Source organism: Sturnus vulgaris, chromosome 10 (assembly GCF_052056855.1).
Source record: "Sturnus vulgaris isolate bStuVul1 chromosome 10, bStuVul1.hap1, whole genome shotgun sequence".
NCBI classification, from domain to species: Eukaryota; Metazoa; Chordata; class Aves; order Passeriformes; family Sturnidae; genus Sturnus; species Sturnus vulgaris.
This window is the reverse complement of record NC_142252.1, coordinates 19,629,765-19,655,272: the sequence shown is the minus strand read 5'-3', so window position 1 is coordinate 19,655,272 and position 25,508 is coordinate 19,629,765. Positions and strand designations below refer to the sequence as shown.

General features: G+C 39.4%; 1 long non-coding RNA gene across 5 annotated transcripts in view; it reads right to left on the bottom strand.

The window, feature by feature from the left end:
• LOC148222700 (uncharacterized) overlaps positions 1 to 25,508 on the bottom strand; it is a 114,962-nt gene that overhangs the window by 21,390 nt on the left and 68,064 nt on the right. For 4 of the 5 annotated variants that reach the window (XR_015805774.1, XR_015805777.1, XR_015805775.1 and 1 more), the window contains 2 exons: positions 14,090 to 14,242; positions 13,171 to 14,002 (listed from right to left, as the gene is read on the bottom strand). This is a non-coding gene — a long non-coding RNA (uncharacterized LOC148222700). Of the gene's footprint in view, positions 1 to 13,170; positions 14,003 to 14,089; positions 14,243 to 25,508 lie in introns of those variants that run through there. The other variant, XR_015805776.1, reaches the window with a different exon arrangement.

Genomic DNA, 25,508 nt, shown 5'->3' with positions numbered 1-25,508 from the left:
ATCAGAACATAAAGTAAGAAATTTGTCTTTGTTGGGCTTTGTATGTGGAAAGAAATGAGCCTCAGCTGATGTGGGATTTGGTAAAATTAAATATGCCTGCTGGGGAAAGCTGTTATTGGATATTATACGAAAAGATTGATTGCAAAAAGCTCAGACTGTTGTATGAACAATCACTGAAATCAGTATTTTTATACAGCAAGGGCATAAAAATTCCAATGAAACAGTAAGTCACAGTTTCTTCCACAGTACCTTGAGAAGAACGAGGCAGGTGCCCCAGGGTTGGCATAGTGATGAGCTTTCCTCTTACTGTACACCTGAACAAATGAACAAACTAAATTTGCACATTGCCCAGCATGGCTACACCTTCTGTTGCCTTTTCAGCCATCTTTTTCAGGGGTTGTTTTGTGAATATCATTTTATTATCCTAAATGAGAAGCATATTTCATACTATATCTGGGCGACTCCTACAACTTTAATTTCCTTACCTTCAGCTTGACACAGCTTATAAAAGATAATTGGGCTGCACTTGGGTAGACCCTGTGCACTTGGATGTGCAGAAAATAATTTTCCCCAAGTAAAGCACCTCACAGCAGACTGTCTGTGTTGTCATGTTGTTTGAACGTTGTGTTCTGAATAAGCCTGAAGTGATCCCTAATTCTTTTTTTGTTTTATCTGAGTCAGATTTGGGTAGAGACTTGTTTGCTTTCACTTGATTGTGTTGTTGGCCATGCGAGGGATAAAACCAAGCATTTAAGTCTTTGAATGGCAGCTGTGCTTAGCTAGAAGTGCAGTTATAGGTTATAAAAGTAGACTAAGGATCTTTTAAAAATGTTTTATGTGTCGTGTTTGTATGTCACACATCACTTCAATTTTTATAAGCTCAGAATTATAATTGAGGACTGTGACTCATAATCCATAAGAAATATATATAGATATTTAAGATTTCTAGCAGAAATGAAGCATGACAGTTGCAGAACTAAAGCTGATTCTTGTAAGAGTAATAAATCCATGGAAATCGTAGAAACACAGATCATTGCACAGATAGAAACCAATATAACAAACCAATAAGACTAAGGATGCCCAAGGAGAAAAGTGATTATGAAAAATAACAAAGAACTTATGCTCGTCCAAATCCAAAAGAAAGAGAACAAAAGAATGTAAGTAATAAAATTGACTTGAATATTGGTACTTTGGCAGAAAAAACAATTCCCTTAGGCAGCTGTCCATCTGGTGCCCAGTTTGTGTCACACAAACCAAGGTCATCTTAACGAATGTGTAGCATATTCATAGCTAACAAGATTTGTAACCTGCATTGTTTGCTATGTTTCTATGATATTTGTTCAATTGACTCTATTCCATTAAAATTAGGCTGTGATTTCATAAGCTTCAAAATTTGTTTTCCTTCCATGAATTCCCCACCTTCTCTCCCAGTAATTTTGTATTTTAACCATTTATGGCAGGAAAAGCTGAAGTGTTCATGTTTCTAAAGAGTCTTGGAAAATGATAATTGATTGTCAGTACTGTGACCACCTTCAGAGTCTGCATTAGGCTGTTGGGGAACAGGGCATTTTTTTGGTCATCCCTTCAGCTCTTGGGATATTAGAAAGATACCATTATTACCATAATATCAAATGCAAAAACTAGCCTCTATTGTAGCCATAATATGTTAAACTGAGTTATCTTTCTCCTCTCTTTATAGATCTTTCCAATATATGGTTTGTTGAAGATGTATGCATGCTTTTCTTGTAAGGAGGCAATGTTTTTTTTCCAGTACTATGGAAAAAATTGAAATGTGTGGGTTGCTTATACAGCTCACTCTGTAGGTTGGTCTATTGGGCTCCAAATCTGACCTATTATTTTTGCTTCCTTCAGTATATTGGCTTGCATTTAATACCTCATCTCATTTCCCTCATGATTTCAATGGCAAAATTTGCTCAGTTTTCATTATGGTAAAAATTCCTTTAAGGTTATGGATAAAAACAGAATTTAAAGTAGTATGGTGATATTAAAGTCTAACCGTTACAGATGAATAGCAGAATATTGGGAATGTTCCTGCTATCTATGCTGCAGGAAAAAAAAAAAAAAAGGATATGTACAAAGTAAAGGTACAAGAAGGTTTTGGAGGGCAGAGAAAATGCATTCCAGTGGGAGATTTCTGTTGAGGTTATAAAAAAAGAAAGTTAAGCCTGTATAAACACCTTTCTGTGAAGAAAACATGAAATAGTACAGCATTCTTTAATCTACCAAAAAAACATATAGCAAGAATCAGTAGCTAGGAGCTAAAGCAAGGCAATTTCAAATTAGAAATAAAGCACTTGCTGTTGCTTTTTTCCTCTCTGTTTCACAAAGATGGTAATTAAACTTTGGGGCAGGCTACATTGCAGTAGAAAATGGTAGACGTCATCTCTGGAGACTTTCAAATACAGTCTATATACTTTCTGAAAGTTATTTTTTGCCTGAACACAAGTAATGGGGGGCTCAATATCAGAGGTAATTGGATGGAATATAAGTATCTGAAACAAAAACTCAGTGTAGATGAACTAATCTCTTCTCCTGGCCTTAAATGTATGAAAATATAGATTACATTACTGAAGTGTGTTTGTTTCCTACACCTAATTGGTTTTCTTTCAAGGCTCAGAAATCTTTAGTCACTGCAGCTTGCATCACTAACCTTTAAGAATTCAAAACAATGCTCTTTACTGCTTGCTGAATTGTCACATACTATATGTCCCTAAATCCATCTGAATGTGCAATTTCCAACTCCTGATTAGCACCAGGAGCCCAGTCAAGGATGACAGAACAGCATCTGATTCTGTTGATCTCTACTACAATTACAACAGCCAAAAGCTGCATAAGGGCCATCCCACAGCTTAAGTCTTTTGAGGAAAAACTGCTTGAAAACATGTTTTATCACAGGGGTTATTGATAGGTATAGGGTGATTGACAGAAAATTTAGAAAAACCCAAACATTTCTAGGATGAATTACAGCACAAATATATAATCCACAGAGAATGGACTGACTTCAGTGTCAATCTCTGTGGACAGATTCCCCACAAGTCACCGGGTAGAAAGTGCCACCAGACATTTGCAATAATTCCAATCCCAGAGTAAGATGCTTTCTTGATTCCAAGAACACATATATGGTTCCAAGCGCATATATTGGTTTAAACTTCCCCTATTCTCCCTGAGCAAGTCAGAAATTGCAGTGAGCTGGATTGGTGACAGTGAGGGCGTTCAGACAAGCTGGTGGGGTGGGGTTAAGCCACACACTGTCTGTGTCCAACATGCCCTATCGAGGAACTCAGAGAATTATTTTCTGAGGAGTGTCAGCCACTGTTGCAGTGATGATTTACGACAAAAATGTGTGCACCTATTCTCCCTAAATCCTCATTCTTCCTTCTTATGCTTTGCTGCATTTTCCTCCATCAGCTTTTCCTACCAGAATATGATTCCATGCTTTCAAATATTTTTCGTTTGATTCACTTTGTCTCATCAACTATTTATCTTCTTCCTATTTTTGATTGCCACTGATGTCCTTTCCCCTAGAAGATATATTCATCTATTCATATATTCACTATTTTTTCAGGTTTTATTTATATCGGGTCGGTAGAAAAATATAATGAATTACTGTGACTGTGGAGTGCTCGCAGGAATAAATTGTCAAAGACTTTTAATAAAATTATGCTGTCTTCTAAGCCAGGGCCTTTGTAAACAAAGGCATAATTCCAGAATAAAACTTTCCTGTCTAAGCTCTGATGACAGGTGTTGAGGATGCCATGCTGTGATTACTCCAAACTTGAACATGGATCATTGACAACTGGCTTTTCCCAAACCCTGACTGTCTGTAAGGAAGTTTTCATGGTCAGTGCTGCTATCAGCCCTAACTCCATGCACTCGTTGCTTCTGATCCAGGTTTTGTCCCAGTCAGGACAAAGTGAAGAAGAGGGAACTCACAGAAATGCCCGCAGTGCTTTACTTCCCCCAGAGCACTTCCCTTTGAAAAGTAGAGCTGTAAAAATTAAAAAAAAAAAAAAAAAATTAAGGAAATCAATCAGTCAATCCTGACTAATCTAAACCTTCAATCCCAAACCAATCCATTTTGTGGGTGTGACCTGCCAGCTGGTGGGACTCCTGAAGTTCAGAGCAAGTGTCCTCAAGTCCCACTTGACTTACATGTTTGAATTTGGGGGTAGAGAGTTCACCTGAGAGTAGAGTTAATTTTTTTAAACTCTTCATTAATTTGAATCCTAACTTACACATCTTGTTGTAAATTGAATGCATTATCTCCTTTTTCCACCACATGTTATTATATAGGTACTTGGGTAAGAAATTGTCTCTATTAGCATTTCTGTCATGAAGAACAAGCATTCTGTCAGTGTTGGCAGCTCTTTTTTATTGCAGATCTCAAATGTGAATTGAATTTTATATAAATTTCATGCTGTGACTTAAATTATCTACCTTGAAGAATGACTACCTGTAACACTCCTTTTAGTGGAGAGTCCTCAAAGAATCCCAACTATGGGACTCAGTAGCGGAGTTAAAAATCAAGGAGCAGGTTTTAGCTGAAAGAACATTTTATCCAAAACATTGGTCACAATAATTTTGCTGTTTCGATCGTAAGGAGCTAGCTATGATTTTTTTGAGTTCCAGGTATTTCTGATGTTCTACATTCCTAAATATCAGTTCCCAGGTGTGAAACTTGGCGCTAAGTTGTTAAATCCGTCTGCTTTTGAAAGCTGCTTCAAAATATCCTTCACATGTACGGAAGGATAATTTTGGAAATCCAATCAGCAACACATATGGCATGCTGACTGTATTTTTTATATCCCACATGCCTGCAGAAGACATGGGAGAAGCCCAGGAGAATCTTACATGGATTTTTAGTGCTGCCCAGGATTTCCCCCACAGAGAATTGCTGGCATCTCACCACAGACACCCTATTTTGTTCCCTAAAATCCCTCTTTTGAAAATTAACAAAGGTCAATAACTTCTGTCTCCTCCTTCCTGTAGAGGAGGGAAACTATAAAAGCAGTTGCAGGTGTGTGCACTAGGAAATGATACAATAGGAGCATTTTGCAAAACGTGTTTTAAAAAGCTTTTATCATGTTAACTGGTACAGCATCCAGTGCAGAGCCACAATCATGTTCCCTGTTAAAGAGAAATTAACTTAATTCATTTTCATGTTGTGACCTGCAACAGTTTAATTTACCTGAGAGCATTCTTCCTGTCAATACAGGCTGGATGGAAACATGATAACTTCAGGTTATGTTAAGTGCCTGATTTGTGATGCAGTTTACCTCTGCAATGACTGCACCGTTCAAATTAATTAATACCAGATCATTATCTTCAGATGGCAGGCAGATGTTGAGGTTATGGTGTTTGTGAACCCTAAGCCTGTCTTTTTTTTCTGTCCAGATAACCAGCAGTTGCTATATAAATTGGAGAGCCAAGGTCTAGGCCTTCTGGCAGTCAATTGGTTTTGTAATTATCTTAGTAATAGTTCTCAATTATTATTCAGTAAAGGTCGTCTTTCCTCTGCTAATGGGTCACGGCATCCCCTGGGGACCCAGAGATGGGCCAGTTCTCCTTTTTATCATGTAAATGACTTGCCATCTGTGTGCCACTCAGGTTCATCTAAGGCAGTTCTGAAAACACTGATTATTAATATCAAAGCTGCAGATTCTGACAGGATTGTAGAATTGTTTTTAACTATTTTTAAAGATAGGCAGTGTTTCCTGAAATTTTCATGACTCTATTAAACGCTGTGGACAGCCTAGTGTCAATCCTCTTCGAGTAATACAATGATTAGAAATACAAACTTTTATTTTAACTAGTGGCATTTTTAGTTAACAAACCCGGATACCCCTTTTTTCCACCCCATGCCTGCCTTCATTTGTGTCCCATTGTATTTATTTCTGCCATGTGATTGCCTGGGGGAAGTTAAATTACCAACCATAGTTATTACATTTGCACAAAACTTCTTTATTCCCTTCTCTAGATCATGTTTACATTGCAGGCTGTGCTGAAAGTGAATAAAATGCAAAAGTTAACAAAACTGATAAAGTCACCATTTGTTTCTACTCTATTGTAATAACCAGGCTGTAATTGGTGCTGTTTCATATAAAATTACCATATAAATTGTGCCATCCAGAGCTGCAACAGAAAGAGCAACAGTATTTACAATAAATAGCAAATCCCTGTTAATTATTGATAGCCTAATAAACACACTATTATAATTCAGTCTTATTATTCATTATTAATAATAACTCTTATTTGCTATTCATTGTATAAGGATCAATTATGATTAACTGTTCTAAAAATTAATGGTCCACATGCATGTTTCTATTTTCAGGGCCTTTTCCATTGAAGGAAAGGCTTTCCATATTAAAAGGCTGTGTCCAGCAGGACAGAACATGACTGTACCTAAACAGTGTCCTGATCCTGGTGTCTGTGAAAAGCTGCTGTGAGCTCTGTCAGAGGCAGTTAATGATTTTGTTTCTTTGGAGGTCATTACTTGGCCCAAAGGTGGTTGACTTATGACCTATGATGTTTGTGGCCTCCTTGGCCACCTGGGCACCCAGCAGTTTTCCTTTAACAGTAATGAAGTTTTGCTTTACTGCTTAGTAATGTCAGGGACCTCTTTTTAAAATAAACTCTGCCAAAAATTTGTTGAGGCATCATCATAAATCTTAGTGGTTTCAAAGCTTAATTTTGCTGGGGAAGGAGGCTGAATTCCAGACATTACAATGACAATGTGTCCTTTTGTGGATCTGCAGAGTGACCATCAAGTGCCGTGTGAATGAAGATGTCCTCTCCAGAAATGATCAATTTATTGAGCCTTTGGCTTTATAACACTTTCTATATTGATGCAATCATCCCAGTCTTCCTAGACTGCATTGCCAGAGTCAGGACTTTTACCCTCTGGTGTTGGTAGTGTCACTGCTGGCTGTAGGAAGGACAGGAGCAGATGTATTGACAGCCAACACTTCCCTTTTCCTATCAGGCTTTTGATTTTCTGACCTCTCTTCCAATCTTAACTCGACTGCTAATTGTCACTAAGAAATAGCACTAGAGAATATAGATTTATTACAACGCAGACCAAATGCTTTCCTTCTTTGTTTCAGTTTTTGTGCTTCTGATCAGCCTTTGGCTGATATTTCGCTTTGTCACTCATTTCAGGTTTTTGATGCACAGGTAACTCCACTGCTTGTCCTGTAAGATGTTAAATGCTGAAAATCCCATCTGTTATGAGATGCACTGAGACAAGAAGTCACTGCCCACCAGTGCTCCTGGAGTGTGCCCTAAGTGTGCCACACATGGAAGTGCCTTGTAGCTTTCACAGTATATGGATATGGGGCAGGATGATCACTGCATGCCACAGTGAGGCCTTCCTTCAGATCTGACTGGATTTCACACTGATTTATCAGTGGGGGTTTAAAGTACCCTGTCTGCAGGCAGCATTCTTGAGTTACCCAGAGTTTCTTGGCACAGAGGAGTTTCTGCATATGCAGTTTTTGTTTGACAAGGGTTCTCCACTGTCTTTCTCCAACTGCCCACTTCAGAATTTAAAATATCTGTAAAATGCTCTGTATTTTTCCATGATGTGCCAATTCTCACCAGCTGTGATTTTCCAATGCAGTGATGCACTATAAGGCAGCCAACTGACTTGTAAAAGTATGAGTTTGTGTGCCAAGGAGAATTTAGCATAATGTTTCAACTGCAAATATAAAACACAATTTCAAAGAAGGAAAAGAAAAAATTCAAAATTTATATTAACGTGATATGTATAAATATTTTTATTTTGTTTCAAATAATGTCTTACTCTGCTGTGTGTATGGCATCTAAGACACACTAGACATTTTTAGCACATAAGAAATAATTCACTTAGTTTATGGACACAAAGCAGTGTATAAACCAGGTAGGTCAATAAATTCTTTGTTTCTTTATGCATTACTCTGTGACATACCTGGAATTATTCCAGAAATTCATTTCAAGGTAAGTCCTGCCAGCAGAATGAAGTTACAACAGAAGCCTTGGGTAACTCAGGCACCTCTACCAGCACGGATGCTGCAGTGCAGAGGAGTGAGGTTTAACACCACACCTGTGCCTCATGTTCACACCTCTCCTCAAGCTGTGCAAGGTCATTCCAAGTGCCACTGCTTAACCACTGCTCCCATTGCCCAGGGGAGGTGTCTCACAGGCTTGGCTGCACAAGTCACACCTTCATATGGAGGCATTGACACATCTTAAATAAGAGCAGAATTTGCTCTCTCTTTAGCTGGTCATGGCCCTTTGCACAGCGTCCTTAGGCAGCTCTCCCCACTCCTCAGGAAGTAATTAAATATTGATCCTGCCCCTTTTACAGATAAAAATACCCATGCTGTGTTTCAAGAAAGGATCTCTTTTTCGTGGTGTCATGGTTCAACCCCAGCCAGCAGCTCTCATTCACAGACCTGATGCTCCCTGCTCCCCAGTGGGACTGAGGAGAGAATCAGGAAAGTAACAGGGAAAAAAACACATGGGTTGAGATAAAGACAGTTTAATAGGGAAAATAATAGCACACAGTGCAAAGCAAAACGTGGAATTCATTCCCCACTTCCATGCCCAGGCAGGTGTCCAGCTATCCCCAGGAAAGCCAGGCTCCATCACCCCTAAGGGCGGCTTGGGGAGACAAACCATCACTCTCAATGTGCCCCCTTGCTGCTTCCCCCCAGCTGAGCATGACACCACTGGGGATGGGACACCCTTAGGTCAGCTGGGGTCAGTTGTCCCAGCTGTGTCCTCTCCCAAATCCTTGTGCCCCCCAGCCCCCTTGCTGCTGGAGGGGATGAGGAGCAGAAAAGGCCCTGGCAGTGTAAGTGCTGCTCAGCCATAACTAAAACATCCCTGTGCTATCAACACTTTCCAGCATGAATCCAAAACACAGCCCCATGTTAGCTCTGTGAGGAAAATTAGCTCTATCCTAGGTAAAAGCAGTACACAGTACTCCAGTTGATATAATTTTCTAATTAAGGTATAATTAATGTATAATGAAGTAGAAATACTAGGTAGGAGTGAAATTGTGACCATCTACTGTTATTGAAAATGTTCTATGAACCCCATTATGCCATTGTAAAATAATTCTCTAAATGTCAGTGATGTGAGGAGCACAAACAAGAAGTCGCTGTTATTAGACATGCTTTTATTATGCAGCCTAACTGAGAGCAATATTGTGCTTCAAAATAAGCAGGAAAGTAAAAAATGAGGGATTTTGATCACAGAGAAATCAGTTTTACCATGTGCTGTAAATATTACTGAGACAGCAGCATGCCTACTTCACAGAAGCCAGAAAATGAACAAAACGAAGGGAGGAATATCATGAATCGTAATTTGCTGCAAATGTAAACTATTCAATGTATTTAGTCTTTTTAATTTTTTTCTTTGTTTTGTTTTGTTTTTAAGTAAGATAATATACATATTTTGATCACTTTGCTGGAACCTCAAAACATGGAAATACAGCACCAATGAGACTTGAAAGCTCCATCAAACGCCTGCTGAAAAGTGTCTTTTGTTGGCACAACTGCAAGAGCTTTTGCTATTTTTTTCGACTAACATTTGCAGCATTTCCCACCTAGTGCAGGAAATGGTGGCTGCTTGCATAAACATACATTTAAGGCTTAAAAGAGCCAACTTTGAAGTTAGTCCAAACTGTTGGTGTTTATAGGGGAAGGAGTGTGTCGGGAGAGAAGCTGCCTGTTCATCAGCTCACTGTGGCAGATCTGCCTTTGAATTCAGCGAGACAAGAGTTAACCTTTCACTTCCCTTGCAGCTAAAATACAGCTCTGGTGCAGTGCACTCCTCCACCATCCTCCACGTTGCCTTTTGTGTATGGCATAATTATCAGATTCATTATAATAACTCTTGCATTTAAGTATTATACTTACCCGAGGGCAACCTAGGAGATTTCATATTTGCAAGCTCCATTTTATCCTTCTGTAATAAAACTCTACACTGAACATAGGGTGGCACCAGGCAAACATCAAAATGTCTAATATTTAGTAGATAAAGGATGAAGACTGGTAGATTGAAGGCAGCTAAATTAATTAAGCCAAATACATAATTATTTGGCAATTTAATGACTAGATATTCAATGAATATTTGCTTATTTATGAGATTAAACAAGCATTAGTCTTCATAACAGGGGAATGAAACAATGTTTTTTCTTTAATTTTACATTCCCACTTAATGGGAATTTCCCATTCCCATTAAGGCTTTCGTATAAACAGATTTTGATAACCTGGGAATGCAGAACTGTGCAGTCTGTGGGGAAAATAGCAGCACCAAGGAAGTCATATTTTAGTTTTTTATCACAGAGATATGTTCAATAAACAGGTCAGCTTTCCTGGGAGAAAAGAAAGCAAATAAACCCAGCCTCCCACCCAGACTTAATTTGATGCAGATGAATGAAACATCAGCAGGCTTTTAGCCCGAAGTGAAAAGGGGAACAATGAAAGACAGTTCTTTGTTTTTGGGAGACTTTTTGGTATTTTACACTTCTAAGATTTGAAGCCTATGCGAAAAAATTGGAACTCAAATATAGGTCTTTGTTTTTAGAATTTTGTTTTTCATTTTTATGAGCACAGGAAGCTTGGGGATATCTCATTTTATTGCTTTCGTGATTATAGAAAAGAAAAATCTGTAACTTTATGTGCTGTATTCGTGTGCCATATACTGCATTAATAGCAGCAGAAGGTCATTATCCAAGCTAAATTTTAACCCATTCTCAGTGCAGCCCTTTGGGCCTGTCTCACTGGGGACACTCCTATAATGTACAGCATTCATTGGAGTCTAAACCTCTGGTTTTAATGATGTTGTCTTCCTGAACCATGGGCTGTAGAGTGCTGAATATCAAACATTATTCAGTACACTCTGATGTGAAATATTTCCCTCTCTCGTTGCTGTGCCATACAATAAGTGTTAAAAAACCACAAGGATGAGGTGCTTAGGAAAATGGTTTAGTGGTGGACCTGGTCCTGTAAAGTTGATAACTGTACTTGGTGGCCTTAGAGGTCTGTTCCAAGCTTATTGGTTCAATGATTCTTATCTGGACCTTGCACATGCCCCTTCCCAGGAAACTGAACACAAAACCTGTGCTTTCCCAGCCCCTGTGTGCCTGTGTCTCTGCTTCTCCCTCTCTTTCCAGCTCAAGTGGCTTTCCCTGGATGAGCTGTCCAGGAGAGTGTGGTCCCAGGGCTGCTGCCCCCGGGATGGCTCCTCTGCTCTCCCCTCAGAGCCAGGGCAGCCACCCCTGCCAGTCCCAGCTTTTGGGGGAATCCAGGGGTAACAGAGGATGTGGCATTAAAGGCAGGTGGGAGCTGAGGTGCAGAACTGCAAGAGCTCTGCTAGAGGGGGAGACCAGGAGCTGCAGGGACTGGGAAAACATAGAGGGGTTATTTTATTCTGAAAGCACAGTTATTTATTGCATGTAGTTAGTATCACATTTGGACGTGCTTTGGTATATTTTCTAATATTCATAGTGGGAAGGAATCAAACTAATCCCTGTTCAGTGCTGGCAGTATGGAAGAGCCTCCAGCAGCCAGTGCAAGGGACTGAGGATGGAAACAGCAAAAAAAGCCTTTAAATGCTTATCTAACCCTGTAATGAGCTCATCCACTGCCCCAAGCCTTTCGAGGAAGGCAGGTACAGCCAGCACTCACACACTGGATGCCACGCCTGGCTGCTCCCACTGTGGGAGCTTCAGAACACTGACAAATGGCCTGGGGGATTTCCTCAACCAGGAGCAAGAATGATAGCAGGGCTAATGCACACTCCCGAACACTCTGTGCTGTATTTTGGGGTTTTTAGTGGTGTAGCCAAAGTGTAAAAACGGATACAGGGCTTTTAAAACTTCCCAATAAAGAGAAAACATTGTCTGAAGCCATTGAGGCTGCATATCCACTGGCATAGCAACTAATGCAGTTTGCTTCTCCAGTAGTGCCCTGAAGTATCTTTAGATATTCATATATAAAATGTAAGTACATAACCTGCTGTAAAAAAAGCTACAGCAGTGCCCTTGGCAAGCTTCCCTGGTCTGTGGAGGGTAATTACATGTGGAACACAAGCACAGCTCCAAAATTGACCTCATTAGATGTCCAGCTTTCTCTCCCACAAATGGTGTGAGATCTATCCATGCTAATGGAGTATTTGTTGTATCTTGATGGAGAATTTTGACTTTCTAACTTAATTAGAGTTCAGTTGGGGAAAAAAAAAAAAAGCTACTTTAGGATTTAGATCCATACACAGCCCTGCCAGGCCCCAGTTCCAGACTGCTGTTGAAGGTGAGTAAACCAGAAGGATCAGCTTGTTCTGGATGGAAATGTGTCTACAGCAAAGGCCAGCTTGGAAATAAAGCTTTGTGTTTCAGCCAAAAATCAGAAATGGTCACAGCTGAAATGCCACATCAGGCTCTGGTAACTGCTCACACAAACCACACAGCTGCTTAGGAAGGCATGACTTAAAATCTATTCCTTTCAGGTAAAATTGTGAATGTTCCTGTGTCATTTCCATGAGAGCCATGGGTCCTGCAAGTACCACATAAAAAAGGAAAAAAAAAAAAAAAAACATTACATTTTTAATATGCTTTCACAATGTTTTGAGATAATTTTGTGATTTAAAGTTTTTTACCTATGCTTTTAATGGCATTATGAAATTAATGCTGTTAGATCACCCTCTTTGTCTGTCCACATCAAATTATCTTTATCATGGCTAATACTAAGCTAGTCAGAAAAGTTTATTAAAAATGGCTTGTGCTAGAATCATGAGCTCCTAAATTTTTTCTGGAAATATAGAAGTTCTGATAAAAACTTTAAAGCAGCTAGATTGCTGCTGTCCAGAGACCTTACTAAGGAGTTTGTAAGGGAAGATTATTAAGAAGAGAAAAAAGAGATCCAACAAATATTCAACTCAGATTGGAGAAATGAGATTCAAGTATCATTTCTACAGACAGACTTTTGGCACATATGCAGAGAAAGAAAATATAATTATAAATAACAAAAATTACTGCATAAGAAAATGAGCAATTTGATACAGATTTACTGTTTAAAAATTGAGGTGCAATATTTGTAGTTAAACATTTATATAAATGAAAGCTGTGTGTATATTTCTGTACGAATGATGAAGGTGACCCTGATTTAGTTCATTCAAAAAAAAAAAAAAAAAAGAAAGAACATTTAAATATGTAAATCATAGATGAGCTAAATTTAGGGAGGGTTATCAAAAATGTCTGTTATCTCTGAACATGAACATATGCTCACTATGTTAATTCTGTAGGATCCTTAGATCAAATGCTGGCATATTTCAGTGTTTTGCATTGCTTTAAATTTTGACTTCAGATTTCATAATTTTCTTTATTTTGTAAAGTTTTTTTTGTTCCAATCACCAAGTGCCAAATTAAGAAGGACCATCTGAAGGGAGAGATTTTCCTGTGTTCCTCTGTTAGCCTTGAGAAGTTGCATCTCGCTGGACACTGCACTGAAAACACTCCAAGAAGAATATGAGACCAGAATCTGACCACTCCATAATTCATAAGTAAATTTAATGTATTACAGAGGATTAACTTTATTTAAATTTTTCCATTAAAATGCATGCATTTTAAATTGCTAAGATCAGAGAGCCCCCAAATTTTTAAACAAACTGGTGGCTCAAAGTTGCTGGTGTCTTTATGTATTTGAAGTTTTGTTTTAAGAGATTATATTTGTCACAAAAGAAAACCATGATTTCATGTATGGAAACAAATTCCTCTGTTCCTGATTGTCCATTTACTGCAGGTTTCTCTCAACTCTGGTGTTCTGTTGTCCTTTCAAAAAATTTGGCAAAGCCTCTCTGTCACAGGGTTGGTTTTTTTCAGTCAACTAAGAGCCAGGCAATGTTTTTTGACTCAGGTTGTAGTCCAGTCTTGGGTGCTTTCAGAATGTAAAGAGAGAAGAGAGAGATCTGTGGGAAATGACTTGGCATTTTTCCATTTCTGCTAATAGGATTAGAAAAGTGATTAATTGTCACTGGAGGTTTTGGTATCTCCTAATCAAGAAGACAATCTGCAAGCAATACTCACAACCAGCTGTTGCTGTTTATGGTGCAAGGCTGTTTGGCTGGCAGAGCTGTTGGATTTTCAGCACTCACATCCTCCAAAATCCTTTTTACAGGCTGGGCCACCCAGGTTTGTCATCCTTCCTGCATCCAGCAGTTCCTTTGCAGGAGTCAGAAGCTGCAGGAGACACAAAGTTGGGATGGATGTCCACTTTTAATAAAAATGGCAGAGCAAAGCAGCAAGGAGGATTGTCACAGGTTTCTTAGTCTCAAATGCTTTTTAAACTGATCAAGCAATTTGGGTAAGTGACACCTGTCCAGGTGATTGTCCCCAAGCTGGGGGTCAGTCTGTGATGAGAGAGTTCAGTTGTGTTATTTTATTGTTTATTCATGATGTAACAATTAATTAAATAGCTGCTGCATGTCCAAAGCTTTTAAAGTTCTTCACAAAACCAGAATTTAATGAGAGTTTAATAATTTTCTTTGTCATATTTTGTTCACTGATTAAAATTATTATGAGAAGGAGGAGATTATACCTTTTCACTGTCTGGGAGAAAGAGGTAAACTAATATACGTATACTTGGACAAAACTTTCTGAATTACATCTTTCTTGGTTAAAATAACAACATCTAGCATATTAAATCCCTGACATTTATGAAAATAAGCATAGTATATTGACTTTTCTTGATCCAATGCCACTTTGGAACATGTTTCAAAATTATAAAGCATTTAATTAGAAAACTTTTTTAAGACAGTCCAAATTTTATTTTAATTTTAAGCTAACTAGGTAATAGTGTTTGCAGAGAAAAGTATTCCTATGAAATGAATTCTTTTAAGGTTTTAATTATAAAGATAGGTTATTTCATTTACTACCTCACAGCAGTGTAAGACTGGGAAATTTCCTTCTGTTTATTCCTTATTTTTAAAGAGTGATATGAATGTGGTGATGTTAAACAAGTCAGAGAATTACTTCTAATAACAGAGTGTATTATTATTCAGTGGAAGTGACAATAAAATAGGTTTTCTCACAAAAACCCCAAAACTAAGCAGTAAACAAAGGACATTTAAAATTTCTCCATGGACAATCAGCTGGTTTTGGTGCTTAAATTGCACTGACAGTCCTTGTGCAAATAACAAATGGTGAATGTTTAGACATAACCTAACCTATTGAAATAAATTGGGAATACTCTAAAGACACACAGAAAAGTTAACACTAACACACTCTCAACACCAGGAATTGTGTCCTGATAAAAATTGATCCTTTGATAAAGACAGAACACAAAAAATAGAGAAAGCAATTCAGATTAACAGAATAATATAAAGACATTTATAGCCCATTTTCACTGCCACATTGTGCCAGAAGAGCAAAGCAGCAGGAGTGATATATAGATCATTGATTTTTATCCCTTTCAGAGCAGCCCTTCTTAGTATTTTTAATGAAACATTAAATGATTGTAATGTAAACTGTAACAGAATGGCATAGTTTTATACTTTCTTAATTGGATGCTAATATCCATGTCAGTATTTGCATGAAAAATGGTGTACTAAGCCAAAATATCAAGGTTTTTAAAACTCATAATCATTCTTCTGCTGATACCATCTGTCAGCTTAATCTTCACCTCCCAGAATTCAACGAAGAGGGTGCCTTCAGGGGAAGGGAAAGAAAAAAATTACAGTTATGAAAGTACAGTAAATTGAGTTTAAACCATGGGCCTGAAATCCCATTTGATTATATAGGGCTTATTAGTTATTAATTGTCAAACTTGGAAAATAATTAAGAAATGCTGTTGGGGCACTGTCAGTCATCCTTCCTGAAGGAGCTGTGGGACCCCCGGGAGAAGGGAGGGAGAAGAGAGGGAGAAGGGATGGAGGAAGGATGGAGGAGGGATGGAGAAGGGATGGAGAAGGAATAGAGAGCAGTGCAGAGGCACAGCTGGCACAGCAAACCCCTGAGGAGGAGTCATGGAGCTGCCTCTGAGAGCACCTGGAGCAGCTGAAATTCCCTCTCCAGCAGGGAAATTGTGCGTCCCCTCTGCACTGCAGTGGAGAGGACGTGCAGGAGTTGGTGCTCATGCTTCATTCTTCACAGAGCACAGAAGAGTTTGGATGGGAGGGGACATTAAAGATCTCCTCATTCCAAGCCCCTGCTGTGGGCAGGGCTCTCACCCACTAAATCAGGTTGCTCAGAGCCCCATCCAACCTGGCCTTGATTCTCCTCTGAGCTTGTCATTTTTACAGCCCCCCTCACAGGGCTGGTTTTTAGGACAAGTCACCTTTTCTTGTCATTTCTCGGGCTCACATCGCTCAGTGCACCATCAGACAGCCACGAAGGAAGCCAAATCCTGAGAAGAAAAGGGAGGAGGGAGCTGGAGAGCTCTTCACCTGCTGCAGCCTATTCTGAAAGTAGAACATATGTGCAAAGCAAGAGCACATCTCCTGGAAGATTATCTCAAACCTCTGCAACCAGCAGGGGCTGCAGGCCAATGTTTTCCTGACAAAAGGAAGAGGGTGCACGTTCAAACCTCTCCAGCTGTTAGCAAATCCTTGAACACACAGCTCCTTTAGAAATTCCCCTCAAGAAATTCCAATGCCGTTGTTCTTTGCAAGTGTTGCTGTTGGAATTTCAGACCCAAGCAGCTCTGTGGAGCAGCTGGAGCTCCCCGAGTGCTGCAGGTCACCCCTGGGACAGCACAGGTGGGACCTGGCTCCTCTGCACTGCCAGGGATGCTCTGCAGGGCAGAACAGTCGGTGTGAGCTCTGTGCCAGCAGCCCCTTCCTGAGCAGAGTGCAATAACAGGAAAAACAAGTAGGAGTTGTTTCCAAAGTGCCAATCTTAAAAAAAAAACAACAACAAAAAAGATAGATTTAATTTCATTTATTTCATATACTTTAAACAAGTATGAGCACTTAAAAAAAAAGGCATTTTTCAATTATTATTTTTTCAAAAAAGAAATCAAAGTGTTTTCATGTTGAAATGCTTTCTTTTTTAAATTTTATTTTAATTTTCTTTTTCTTATCTCCCCAGGGAGTACTTGCAGCTTTTCATACTGCTTTGAACAGCTGGAGAAAGGAAAATGAAGAAGTAAAAATTTGATCTACTGATAGCTACTCTGCTGCCCTGCTAAGAACCTGGTGCTCTGGCCTTGCTTGCTTGCAAAGATGTGGCACAAAAAATACAAAAAACTAAAGCAGAATGTAAGAAGTGTGTGGCATATTCACTGGACGTGGAGTTTGCTGGAGTCTCCAAGGCAGCACCTGAGGAATCTTGGCTTCAGGTTTTCCAGCTGGGGTATGAGGTACAGTGGGAGAAGTGTGATCCAAGGAAGAAAAAGAGAAGAAATATAATCTTCATATGGAAAAATCTTATTTTGGCATAGAAAATCAAAATTGTTCCAACAAAATTTTCTTCCAGCCTCTGGAATAAATGAACACCCATGGCCCTCTCCAGCTCCTAACAGGACAGAAAACATCAGAGAGGATCAGAGCTAGAGCATCAGACAGCTAAGCTTTTTTTCATTAATTCTACTTTCATAATGTCCAAAATAAAATTAGGCATGTGGTTAGCTGAACAGGGTGGGCAAGTTGGCATAAGGAGAAATACTGTTAGGTTCTAACTTGCAAAGCAGTCTTTTTTTGTCCCAGGAGTTAGTTTATGTATGATAAATCTTTGTACAGAACAGCTTGCAAATTTGAGGTTTCATAAGGTTTTTGTATGTATGTGCATACATAAATATACATACATCTGTATTTATTTATTTATAAAAAAGGCATTGTACTTTCTTTGTACTTTTTCACTTTGTACTGTACATTTAACTGGGTCCCCTCATCTCATACGAATTGTCTGAATTATTTGTCCTATGTTTGCTTATCTGTGATTGCAGAATGACTTGAAGTGATCCTACTGAGCAAATTTCCCAGAACCAGAGTCCTCAGATTGGAGTTCTGGTAAGTTAATAGCAAAGACTGTTTCAGAGTACTTTTAAAAATGGGATCCCTATTTTTCTTTTCTCCTTGTTCCTCCCCACCCTTCATTCAGTAAGCAATTGCAGATTATCAGAGGCAGGGGAGTGTTTAATGTATTTCCTTGTAAGTTGTTTTAAAGCTCAAGTAGTTTATCCTACTTCCATTTATTAATACCAGACAGAGTCTAAAGTACACAGAGATACAACACATCTTCATTTAGCAGTGACAGGTTAACCAGGCTTTCTAAAGAATATTAAACTCTGTTCAATCAGTGTCATTCTCCAGGTCTTTGTTTGGTCCATTATGGGGAATCTGAATGAGGAATTAAACTCCCATATCAGATAATAATCAGTCATTCTGATGTGAGAGAATTTCCATAATTTATCTGCCAAGGTGAAATTCCACCCAGGGCAGAGGACCAGCCAGAGGCAGGGAAAACACTTCAGCTGGCATGAGTCTGTTGAAGCCTCAAACAGCACAAAGGCTCCAGGCTGCTCCTTCCAAAGAGACTTTTTTACTGCAAGACATGGACTCACCTCCCTTCTGGAGAAGTTAATTGTGGTTACACCAAAGGCCAAATTAATTTCATCATCAGCTTACAAATCAAAGTTGGGTCAATAAGGACCTACATACTACTTCAAATAATAAAATCCCTTATAAGGGGAAGAATTATTTGCCCTCCCTTTGAAGCATATCTCTTGGGAAATTAAATTGAGAAGGGCAGAAAATGACACTGCCACCTATTTTATAAATTCTAAATGCCTTTTCACATTCATAAGCCTTTAAGTCAGAGCTCTTTGGCTTTTTATGTTGTTTCAAAGGTGATTTGAAACTTTTTTGTGAGCATGCTCATCTCACTTTTGGGTTTCACCTACATATTTCTCTAGAAGCCCACCTTAACTCAGAACCTGGCAAGTAATTTAGCACTTACTTATTGAAACATGTGCATGAGCCTTAAAACCACCAGACAGTTGCAGCACAAACATCTGTCTTTTCAAAAGATAACACCCTGTCAAAATGCCCCAGAGCAAAATCTCTTCCCTTGGTTTGAAGTGGAAGCAGCAGCAGCTACAGTAGTTAGAGAGCAAGTATTTTTGGAAAGATGACAGCTGGGTTGTCAGACATTAATGCTGAATTACACAATGCTTGTATGCTACAGCAGAGATGTAATAAGCAATTATTCTTACATTATCATATATAGGGCTGCCAAAGCACTGTCTGAGAGTCAAGATAAAGGGCTCGAGGTCTGTACTGGTTCTATTGATGCTGGGGGGTTTCCATCAAATGATGTTAAGTCTATTTTCAGTCTTGTCATCTAAGGAAGTATCAGCTTAAACATCTCTCATGGCAAAAAGATACCAACAAATGGCATCTCCAAGGCAGAATTATCCTCAGCATGAGAAAAGCAGGCAAGCTAGTCACTGTAACTGCTGCTGATCAGAATTTAGCTTCTTCATCAGCAGATTTAGTACAGAGAGTAAAATCATATTTACTTAATCTTCAGTGTTGGAAGTCTCAACAAATTTCATTGTATTTCTCATATGTCATTTTTACACAGCACTGTTAAAAAGATCACTGCAGACTTCAAAGAAAGTAAGAGGTCTCTGGGTAGTATTTATTTAGATCTTTTCTCATCTGGAAAGAGAAAATAAAAGAACTCCAGTCAGGGAGAAGGATGAGCAAACATATTGAATAGCTCCTTTGTCAAAGAAAAAAGCCAAGCAAGCCTAGGGCTGGAAAACAAATGACTAGGGGTGATATGGCACAGGTCTGTGCAATTATAAATAAAGAAATTAAGAGAAAGGAATTGCTCACTGTTTAGAAGAAATAGAAGAACAAAAGGACAACAAATGGGCTGTTTGGGTTACAGGGCCCAAACAATCACAAGGCCATTTTCCAACATCCAGTTAAATGGTCAGTTTAGTTAACCTAGTTAAACAACTAGTCAAATTCATGGCTATGAGCCAGAAATATATTTGAGGTTAAAACTCCAGCAGCAGAATTTATGGATTGAAAAACTCCATTGAGGACTTAGTAGATGTAATTTCTGCCTCAGTTGCAACGTCTTAACCTTGTAATTTTTCCCTAGGTATGCACTGCTGGAGAGTGGCTAATGGCTCAAAGCAGACCTGACATGGATCTTCTCATGCTCTAAATCACAAGGCTGGAAATTTAATTCATTCCAATTGTCAGGAACCCACTGAAGTCAGGTGACCCATGCAGATTTATTCTGAAGGCTTTTATATATTTGTGACTATCAGAAAAGAAGGAAGTGCCTGAGGAAAACAAAGAATAAAAACAGAAAAGTTTTAAGAAAAGTTATTCAAAAGTCCTCTCATTACCTTAACTATTTGAAGTTCTATTTGAAATAATTGTGTGTTTCTCCACCAAGCAGCATTCATCAGCTGCTCCATCTCACCTCCTGGCAAAGCTGAGATAAGGACAGTTCTTCAGACACGACTTTGCTAAACCAAGGCAGGGCGTTCTTTTCAGTCAAATTCCTCAAAAATGTTTTTAGCCTCATCTCACAGTTCTGGTTTCTTAGATTTCAGCTCAGATTAAGCAGTAACTCATCCAGAGAGGACATGAAAATAGTTTAATCCAACACAATTAAACAAATTCACAGTCAAGTCATGTTAAGAAAGATCAGTGTGTTTCCCCTCCCACTTGGGACCATGCAACACCCAGCTGCCCAGCATTTTTGGGAACAATGACAGACTTCAAGCACAATGGCAACTAAGCAGAAGCATTACTTAGACTATCAGCTGAACCAAATGTGGCTATGCCATCTGAAGTCAGTTTTATGTGGTATTAATAGATAAATATTCAGTAACTATGTCACTGAGAGTCACTAAATATTGTTTCTCATGTTGATCAGGATCTGCTTTCCCTTTCATTTTGGAGAGACCAAAACCTGTGAAATTCTGCCCCACATTCACTTTTCCAAGCTGAGAGAGAACTCCATGCCATGGGTGCCTGTCCAGCTGTGGATTTCTGGTCACACATTCCTGATACCTCTGTTCCAGCACACCTGTTTTCCAGCTGGCCTCATCCTTCCTCTGGCTGACCCACAGCTGGGCTGGTTGCTACCCAAGGACAGTCAGAAATGCCAAATACACATTCCAGGGAGCCTCTAATGAATCCCCATTGAAATTCCATCAATTGTGCAAAGTAGGTGGATTAAATGCTGCTTGCCACACAGGTGAATGTTTTCTGGGGTGTGTATTTATTGGTAAGAAAAATTGACTAGCAGGGTACCTGAATTTTATTCACAGCATCTATTCATAGCACATAGACATATTCTACAGTTGTAGTCACTATTAAGAAAAATCAATAAAAGGCTACAGCATTATCTGAGCTTCTCCAGCAATTTCCTCTCACACATTAGGCATGCCTTACTTTTCCTTTTGTTGTCCAAGGAAGTATTATTTGTATAAAGTTCCACTGTGCTTTAAATAGTTCTCCAGACCATTTCTCAGGTGAATTAAGAATAAAGTTACCTGCTATTGAACTACTGTTATTTTTTGTTGCCTCAGATTCTCAGTTTCAGATGTGCCAGGGTTAAAAAAAGTCCTCCCTAACTCTCACAAAGCCCTCCAGGGAGTCGCTGTCACATTTAATCTTTCCCTGTCTCCCTGTTTCTCGGGGTGTCTTCTGAATAACAGCAGTTTTGTCTATTTTATTTGCTCTTTCTCCTACACACACCCAGTTGAAGAAAAGTAATTGAAACTATGGCATCTCACCTCTTGGCATCTGTGTAGTTTGAACCGAGGTGTGTCTAGAGATCAAATTTCTGCTTATCAGCTGCATAAATGTGATCCAAAGCCTGGAGACATCCGTGAACTCTGCAGGAGTTCACTTGCTGAGCAGGTGTTCATGGCCCACCACAGGAACAGAGATTTTGGGTAGAAATAGCTTTTCACCTCTGCAAACTGAGTAGCTTTTTGCTGCAATTTGCACCTCTGGAGCTACCAGTAACACCCAGGTTCCTCTGAAGGGGTCTGGCAGCCCAGGCTAAACACAAGAGTGAGGCATCAAACAGCTGTGTGCCTCCTGCCTGGGTTTTGCTGTAAAACACAAGCTGGTGGTGCTGCAGGAGCTCTGTGTCTTGCTACACTTGAGCCACAGTGGCTGCACCTCTTTCCATGCCATGGTACACACACTTCTCACTCACCATCAGAAAATTCTTCCCATTTTCTATACAACTCATCATTTGCCTTCAGCTACGCGATTTCTTTTTTTTTTTTTTTTTAGAAGCTTGATTTTTTTTTTTATATTAACTTCTAAAAATAAAAATAATCACTAGTGTTAAGCAACCTCCTATAGGAATGAAGCAGGAGCAGGCCAGTCAGATCTCATCAGACAAGGCAGTCTTCTGTTGAGAAAAAAACACCTTATTTCCCAGAAACTGAAGTATCTTATAGAAAATATCCCTGAATCTGGAGACAGGTCTGAGCCAGGATTCACTAAGCATCTAGAGTGCCTCCCACCCAGGGGAATCTTTCAGCCCTGGAAAAGGCTTTGAAGCTCCCAGGCAGCTTCTTCCTTGGGGCCTCTCAGGGAGGAGCTCCCAAAGGCTGGGGGAGCCCTGCCTGCAGCTCAGCCCTGCACAGGGGGCTGGCAGAGCCCCCACCCTCCACACCTGACCCTGGGTGTGCCTGGGGCACCTCTGCTCTGCCAGCTGGGCTGCTCCAGATGTGCAGAGATGTGAAATAACTCAGCAGTTCTTGGCACGTCTGTCTGAGCTGCCCAGCATTTTGGAGAGCACCTTGAAACATGTTTTACTCCTTCCATACCTTCGTGGACAAAAATTGTCTAATTTGAGGTCTTTTTATAAAACTGCTCTGCTGGATGGAACAATTTTGGACCTTGAACATTGACAAAGAATTCTATTCCCTAAACATCTCCAATGCTGAGCTGCTCTTGTTGCTAACAGTGTGTGCTTACATCCTCTCCTTGCTTTTCTATTGACAGAAACATGTAAAACCTGATTTTTTTTTAACCAAATAATTGCATGTTAGGCTTCTGAAAGTCTCTTCTAGGGATTTATGCTTTAATTTCATTCCCAAAACCTCAGTCCTATTAAGTGACAGTGATATTGGGATGTTAAAAAATGAATTCTGTGATGATTTTCACTACTCCCATCTTCTTTCAGAACCTCACAAATTATAATTTTGTTATGGTCTGGTGAAAGCCTATTTTTGGTGTGAATGTTAAGACAGGTGTTTATCATTTTGAAGACTTTGCTAAAGGTATTTTAAGGCAGTACTTAGCAGCATAAATTAAGTATTCTCTAATAATCTGTGTGAAATGTTCAAGAATGTTTTCCATGCAATTATGAAAATAGACTAGGGAAATTATCACACATTCTCAGGGTTGGATTTTATATTTTATCACAGAGCAGTTAATTTCTGGCTATTTCTTGCAGGACCTAACCCCAGTTGCTGGCTCTTTCCAGAGGCAGGACTTTGGGCACAAATGGCACAGACAGATGAGGTACAGTGGCATCAGTGTCCCCAGCAGGCCTTTGGATGTTTGTCCCATGGCTTGGGATCCCTTTGTGGTGGGAGGTTAGTGGTTCCAGAGGGGGAAAACAAGAATGACAGGGCAACACCAGCCAGGAAATGGGTACTTAAGGGATGGAAATGCTCTCATGCTCCACCTCTGACTGCTGCACTTTCTCTGTAGTACATTTTCTCCTGCTTTTCCCCAGCTCTTTTTGTGTTTTATTGTATCCAATGAAACAGGTTGGAGTGTTTCCCTCACAAAATCATAATGAAGCAGCCACACAACCTTGCTGTTAAATACATTTTTTAAATTTCCTCTTGATTTGATCTCTCCCATTTAGTCGATGCCCCACAATTCTTTGTATTCCCATTCTAAGTATTTCCTGTGCAAACATGGCCTTAAAATATCTGCTGGCTGCTTTCCCTGCCTTATGTTTTAGCCAACTATATCTAAATTACCTTTAAATTCTTTTTTTTATGTCATGTGAATGCTTACAATTCTTTGGTTAGGTTTCTTGTGGGGTGTGTTAATGCTGTGCTTTGCCACTCCTCTCCCCACCAGTGGCCCCTCTCCCATCAGCAGTGGATTTATGGCACTGAGATGTCCAAGGGCAGCTGCTGCATCACACCGTGAGGATTCCTGCTGAGCTCCTGTTGTGGAAGAGCTGGCATGGACGGGAAAAAAAGCTGCTTTTAAGGTATGGCAAGATAAAAGAGAGCAGCAGAAGCTCCAGGGTTGCTCTTGCTCCCCTAGGATAGTTGACTGTGCACATATTTTGTCCGGATGCCCATTTTTATTTTTGGCATTCTTTAGAATGGGCCTCTTTTTATAAGAGATAATTTCTTATTAAAGTTTGTCTTTGATCTCCAAGTGGAGGTTCAGGCACAAGTACAATTTGAAATGATTTCTTAACAGCAGAAATCATAATAGTAGTTGTGTTGCCTTTTTTAAAGTAAGTTTTGTTTCTGCTAGTGAATATCTGCAATTTGTGCTGTTGTTCCTCAGATGAAGGTGTGGGTTTTTTATAATGAAGAATTCTACTATCAAAGAATTGAAGAGCTCTTTGGATAAATAAACCTCCTTTAATCTCCTTGACCTTTCACTTGGACCATTTATTCACTATAGATCTAGTAATTGAGATGAAATCCATACAATATGTTGTTCTTTTAACTGATAATGCATTCAACATAACACAGCTGGCCTTTTTCCTTCTTTCTCATTCATTTTGGGACAGGTGTGGTGGCCAAATGACACTGCCACAGCCCACTGTCCTAATGTCCCTAAGGGCAATGACCTCGCTTTCTTTGTCCAGCTGTAAATTTTTAGAAGGTTTGAGAAGATTTTTCTTCTCAGGGTGGCTATGAATTTTCATTTCCATTAAGACTTATTCGAACAAAATGAGCACAAGTCACTTTTAAACACGAAAGTTTTGGGTTTGGGTTTGTTTGGTTTTTTTAACTGCATAACTGCAGCTGACTAGAGGAGTTTTCTGCCTGAGAATCTGGGTTAGTACATGGTGTGAAATATTGCTACATGCACTTCAGAAAGTCAAAAGTCCAAATATTGTTGCTGTGCAGCAGAAGTGATGGGGTTCTTGAGAATATGAGTGGTGAGCAGTTACTCAAATTAATAACAGGATGTCTGCAGTCCACTAAAGAGCACTGGCAATCACTCAGACACCTGAGCACTGCACAGGGGGGACATTCACAGCAGAAAACCTTCAAATATATTGCTGAAAATACATAACATTTCTGTGAATAAATGAAGCTCAGAGTCATGCTTGGTGTACTCATGATCTAACTAACAAAGAAGATTAAATGACAGTGGGAGATGCGTGACTTGAGATCTAATCAGTGGAAACACACACAGCAAAATGAACAAGAAAGTGATGAAATGTGTAAAAAGAGGGATTGGGAAGTGGATTCTGAGCTCTCAGTGTGTTGCTGGGCTCTCTCTGTGCAGTGGTGCACTCA